At 35.0% G+C, this 6,157-nt stretch overlaps 1 protein-coding gene across 1 annotated transcript in view; it reads right to left on the bottom strand.

Moving 5' to 3' along the window:
• The window catches only part of LOC107094156 (transmembrane protein 56-B-like), a 28,581-nt gene that overhangs the window by 21,181 nt on the left and 1,243 nt on the right, over window positions 1-6,157 (bottom strand). The gene's annotated exons all lie outside the window — the stretch shown is intronic.

Genomic DNA, 6,157 nt, shown 5'->3' with positions numbered 1-6,157 from the left:
CCGCTTTCGAATAAAACCTACACCCCGCTATAATTACTTTAGTAAGCTGTCCAGACCAATCAAAATGTTTTGCGCAATTGTGCAAACGTTAAAACAATTTTGTATTGTGACGTCATCAAAAGGCGCAGGCCCCGCCGAGTCAATCTGGCAGCCCGGGTCAATCTGGTACCTACAACGGTAACGGCAAAAATCCGGTTTATGGCCCAGGCCTAGACAGGACTGTTGATTGTATGATCTGCATACCTTGATATGCCAGTGAAGAAATGTGGCTCGAGAGGAACGTTTAAACGAACAAAATTAAAGTATAGAGAAGCAGCAAAAACAAACAAAACTTCAATGTAAAGGTCATTTCAGAAAGATATTTTAAAATGCACCTGCCTTAAAGCTGCTGTAACCGTTATGCTATGTATGATATTAATAAAAATAAAAAAAAGTCACTGGATCCAGATCCGGTTAATTAGTTAGTATCAGAGCCAATATTCGATCTGGGCATTGGATAGGTACAGCTCAACAATAAAGGCGAGAACGTGATGACATAAGTGGAAGACCTTGCACAAAACACCTGCAACGTGATAGGAAATGACATTATACCAATAAAGGGCTGGTTATACTCCGGCGTGTTGCAATGAGCTTGTCGCAGATATTTTTGATTTGTGCCCAATACTGAAGCGTGGTCTGGGTTCAACGCAACAACGCAAGAGGGACAATCAGGAACTAGCTGTGGGTCTAGATACGGCCCAGGCGGTGAGGAAGTGGGGGCAAGTTTGTCCGACAACAGAGGGACATGAGGGCGAAAAACGAGCGGGGATCCAAGTGGAAAAAAGGTACCAGCGTTCTCACGCACCTCCCTCTTCTAGCTGGTCCAATTTTACGAGTCGTTTTCCACAATGGCGGTCATACAAACAAACAAGCCGGTAAGGTACCAAAAAGGGAATGCGCATAGTGTAGAGTGAATGTAGATTTGACCAATCAGAGGCCTCGTGTCTGCAGCGCTGTCTGCAATCTAGGGTTGTCACGATGCTAAACTTTTCAACTCGATACCGATACTAAGTAAAATATTCGATACTCGATACCCTTTTCGATACCGCAAGAATAAAAACAAAGACTCTAAAATTCAACAGAAATATTTTCATTACTAAAAAAAAAATACAAGAAATAAATAAAAAAAAAACAATAAGAGTAATATTATGAGGTTTTCTACTGCGCACAATATCAAGCAAGCTTGATAAAAAAACTTACAAAAATAAAATTAAGTGTTCCTTCCTTGGCTATGCTTTGCAGACATAACAATGACACTGGCCAAACCAGTTAAACAAAAATAATTCTCAGCAGCTGCACCTGTTACAGAAAAAGTCTGAAACTGAAAAATGCACAGAATTATTCAATCACACAGTATGCAGAAAGTGCATTTTCCACTATTCTGCACTTTAGATGGCTGTATCGATACTTTTGAAATAAGTATTGTATCCGGATACAACGTTTAAGTATCGATACTTTTTTGAGTATCGATACTTTTGACAACCCTACTGCAATCACCTACAATTTTGGAGAGGTGTACCAGAGTGTCTGCAGAAAAGGATGGGGACACATTTGCGTTCACTGCGACACACAAGCAGACGACCTGGTTTCTGATTATAAATCAGCTTTAAGCAGGACTGACTGAGGATTTTCAATAGATAATTTAAAATTCCTTGAGGAGCAATCTAAACTTCCCGTTTAGAAGCGCAGTTAACGGCACAAAACACCAACATTGATTTTTAATTGGCCTTGAAAACAACAATCAACACAAAGTGGCATATAAAGTTTGACAGTACTTCAGAGCTACACGTCATTTCTAAAGTTTTACATTTCTGTACATTGGGAATCATAACTAGTTCATATGTTATCCTATTTAGAGCTTGCACCAGAGATTGTCAAAATATAATGGGCTACATGTCTTTAAATTTTGCATATTGTAGAAAAAAACATGTCTTTGAAGGTACTGGACTTTTTTTAAGAAAAAGGCCAAATATCAATTATCGATAGAAGCACTCAACTTTTTATCACCCATTTAATTGATCATTTGCAACCCAGTCACAATATTTTTCAAGAATATGACACAATACTTCAAAAATTCTGCCAATGATTATTCAGTGGGACAAACGTTGGTTGGGTGTGCCTGCCTCTCAAGGAGATCACATTTTTGTCCTTTATTAAATTAACTGTTGTGGTGCCCTGAAAAAGGCGATGACTGTTTGATAAACTGGTTTGGGTCTAAAATGTTTCTGCCTGACTGATTTCTTGAGCTCCATCTTTTGTCAACGGTACTCAACTTCCTCATACTTTTGTTACATTAAGCTGCCAACCCTGTACTTAACAGATAGGATAGTCATCTCAAACTTACAGTATAGTCAGACACTTAAATTCTTGTTTCAGCAGATCATAAGATCTGTCCCCACAATGAAGGTGTTTGTCTACAAAAGCGTTTATAAAATATAGTTGCCTATTTTTGGTTCTTGGAGGTCATAATTTCTGATTCATGTCCTTTGGTCAAAAGGCTGATTTACAATGTGAATTTAACTCTTTTATTCCAGATTCAGCCAACATTCTCACAATGACACAAAAAAAAATTATAAAATCTGTATACTTCCTGAACAGCATGATGCTGGAGATTTAAAAAGATCTCCATCGGTACTGGATGGAGAGAGGTATTAAACTAAGGCTGTGTGAATGGAAGTTGCTTAAGATTGAGTCATATAACCAAGGATTGATTAAAAAAGAAAAAAAAAAAAAAAAACTACCACTGCATTATTAACTTCTTGTTAAACGTTAATACTAAACCATTATAAATATGCTGCAGAATCAAACAGGCATGCAATTCATGTAACAACTCATTGATATGTATTAAACACCAGGAATCCAATTCGAGATCAGACCGCAGAAAACAAAAAAATAAATAAATTTAAAAAGTCTCTTCTGAATCTTGAGAATTGGATACTACAAGGTTCCTTGAACATTTTTACAGACTTTAGACTAGGTAAAACTAAAAAAATTTAACTTGGGGAGTTCTGGATAGGGCATACTGATGCACAAAAATATCTTTTCATTCAAAAAAAAAAAAAAACTTCCATGTAATTCTTTGGTATAATTTCTGCTTCAATATGTTTTTTCTCCCAGCTAAAGGCATGTTTTAGATTCTCTATACTACACATAATTATTCAAGTACTTAGTTGACAATAATTTCCATAATCGATTCATCATGATTGATAGGATTCTTTCAGCCCTACCCAATAGCATCCATGATGGCATTGCGTTACTAAACTAAAGGCGCAGCAGTCTTTTCCTGCTTCCAAGGCAGATGTGTGAACATCTTAAAAGCTGAGCAAAAGAGCACATCTTCAGAGAAGATCTTGGATCCAATCTAAAGTACCTTCTGCAGTATAATATGTAATCAGCGATCATACCACCCTGACAGTAGGACCAAATGCCTGAAATTGATTATTTGAACTTCTTCAGATAAGAAAATATATTCACAAAGAAAATATTTCTCTAATTACGACAAAGTAGTTTGTCACTAGAGCCTGAAGACGACAGTTGGGAAGCCGTGGTATAAACACCATTTGACCAACTGCCTACCCCAGATAATAGATTGCCCGTGGCCACTACCCAACTCATTGGCCCATCATAAACACTAAACCCTCCAGTATCCATCAGAACGGCTGGATCTGGGCACAGAAAATGATATGAATTCAGGATAAAAAAAAATGTTTTTTTGGTATGCTTATGCTGCTCAGCTAACAGACAATGAAAAGATAATGCAACTGTTTTTGACATTTACTGAATCATATTTGGTTACTTAAACTTAATTATTTCATATTAGCAGGGTAGCACATAAAGTGTTAAAGTAACTAAATACCAATAAGTAAATGCTAAAGGCGGTTGGATAACTTTTTTCAGTGCAGAGTCAAAGACAATTTGTTTTGTAAAGTAGATGACTGGTTAATAGCCACTTTATCCCTGTAGCTTATTCTAGATTTGCAACCTACACCACCACCTGACCTAGTGGAAGACAGGAGCAACCAACAAAACCAGGATATTCAAGGTAATGCACATATGAAATCTGACATAACACTTTGGAAACATTGGCAATGTTCATAGCGATATAAATGTTCCGAACCCCATCTAACGCTAAAGCTATAGCTTGGCCAACGAGACCCTTTTTGGTTGTAGCTTTGTTGGGTCTACAATACAGCTCGCTCCATGCCTGCAGAGATCGGCCATGAAATATTGTTGGTTTAAAAAAAAAAATAATTAAAAAAAATAAAAACTTTAGAGAACTATGGTTTCAAAAATAAAACACACAAAACACACACACACACACACACAATGTAATGGTGGTTTCAATTTATTGTCTATTCAATTTTCCAGTACTTTATTAGTTTTTCAATTTTTTTTATTGTATTTTTAGTTAGTTGAATTATGCAAGACTTTATTTAAATACTTAACAAAATTTGTTTTAACTAAAGTTATAGATTCTTGTTTTTTTGTTGGAGATGCGTCGTTTATGTTTATTCTATTTCTGTTTCATTCACTACATATTGTTGTAGAAAAGACCTGAGGGTTGGTTGGCATGCATTTCCTGGTAATGTGTCAAAAATTCAAAAATGTTAGGTTATTTGCCCTGGGCACTTAATACTAGTCATCTATAGCCAATTTAAATCGTTGCTCATCCCTAGACTTGTGGGGGTCCTCAGTTGTTTTCCTAATTTTTTGCCAGATTTCTTTAGAGTTTTACATGATGTCAAAGATGCACAGTGTTTGAGATGTTGCTTAAAAAAAAGGTAAAAATGAGGGCTGAAACAATTAATCGTATTAATCGATTTTTGAAATAGTCAATTAATTCAATAATCAATTGTTAATTGAAGTATACAGACTCTAAAATATGCCTTTAGCTGACTGAGCAACTGATTTACTGATTGTAAAAAATATATAAACATTTTGCATTTAAGAAAAAAAAAAAGAAAGTATCTTTGAATATGCTCTATCCAGAACTCCTCAACTGGAAAAGTTTTAGTTTTATCTTGTTTAAATTCATAGAAAGTCCTCTTTAAAGAACCATTGGCTATCAGCTTATTAATCCATTAATTGAAAAAAAAATAATCGACAGATAAATCGATTAGCAAAATAATAGTTAGCTGCAGCCCTAGTAAAAATATACCTTCATCTAACTTCAACTGTTGGAAACTACTAAATCAAAAGACTTCCACAGCATTGTGCTGCCAAATTATTTAATAGAATAGTGATCTTGGTGTATGTATGTGTAAAAATCTACCATATAAGAAATGCCTCCAACTTACTTTTTTTTTTTTTGGGTGGGCATCACTGGAAAAAAAAGAATGCATCGGCTTTTGGCATTTACTTAATCATATTTAGTTACTTTAACACAATTGTTTCATGTTAGCAGGATAGGACATGAAACAATTTTGTTAAAGTAACTAAATATGATTAAGTAACATGAGCTGTTTAGTTTAATTTAATGGATTCGGTGGAAAAAAAGTGTTGTTTTATATATTTTTTTTGTATACAGTTACTGTCCCATTTTAGGTGTATACCGCTGATCACATTGAAAAGATTCCATTTAATTAGGAGAGGATGTGAATTTATTGGCTCTTCATGGCAATCCACTCAGCAAATATGAAATTAATTCATGAAGCATCAGAGTGGGTGTGCTGGCATGATAACTCCACGAAGCAAATGAACTCCAGTGAATAACATAATATTTAGGTTGACCATGACGCCAACATATATCATATATAGAGAGGGCCATGGGAATACTAAGGGTGACTGATTCTATATTATTTTTTGAAGCTTTTACTATTCTAGTATCCCTACTAGGGATACTAGATTGCAATTGTATTGCAAAAGCAATTAATTGCTTCTTCAATACAATTGCAATCGTGGTGGAAAATAGTCGCAATTTAGACTTTTTACCAAATCTTTCAACCCTAATCTCTAGAACTGTGCAGATGTGGATTCAAATACAAATAGTAATGGCTAACCTAAAATGACTTAACAAGCAGCCATGGGGTTTCCATTTAAAAAAAAAATTAATTATATGTATGTGTATATATATATATATATATATATATATATATATATATATATATATATATACACA

This window comes from Cyprinodon variegatus, unplaced genomic scaffold (genome assembly GCF_000732505.1).
Source record: "Cyprinodon variegatus isolate N-32 unplaced genomic scaffold, C_variegatus-1.0 Scaffold20, whole genome shotgun sequence".
Taxonomy (NCBI): domain Eukaryota; kingdom Metazoa; phylum Chordata; class Actinopteri; order Cyprinodontiformes; family Cyprinodontidae; genus Cyprinodon; species Cyprinodon variegatus.
Note: the sequence above shows the minus strand (reverse complement) of the source record. Positions and strands in the feature narration are given on the sequence as shown.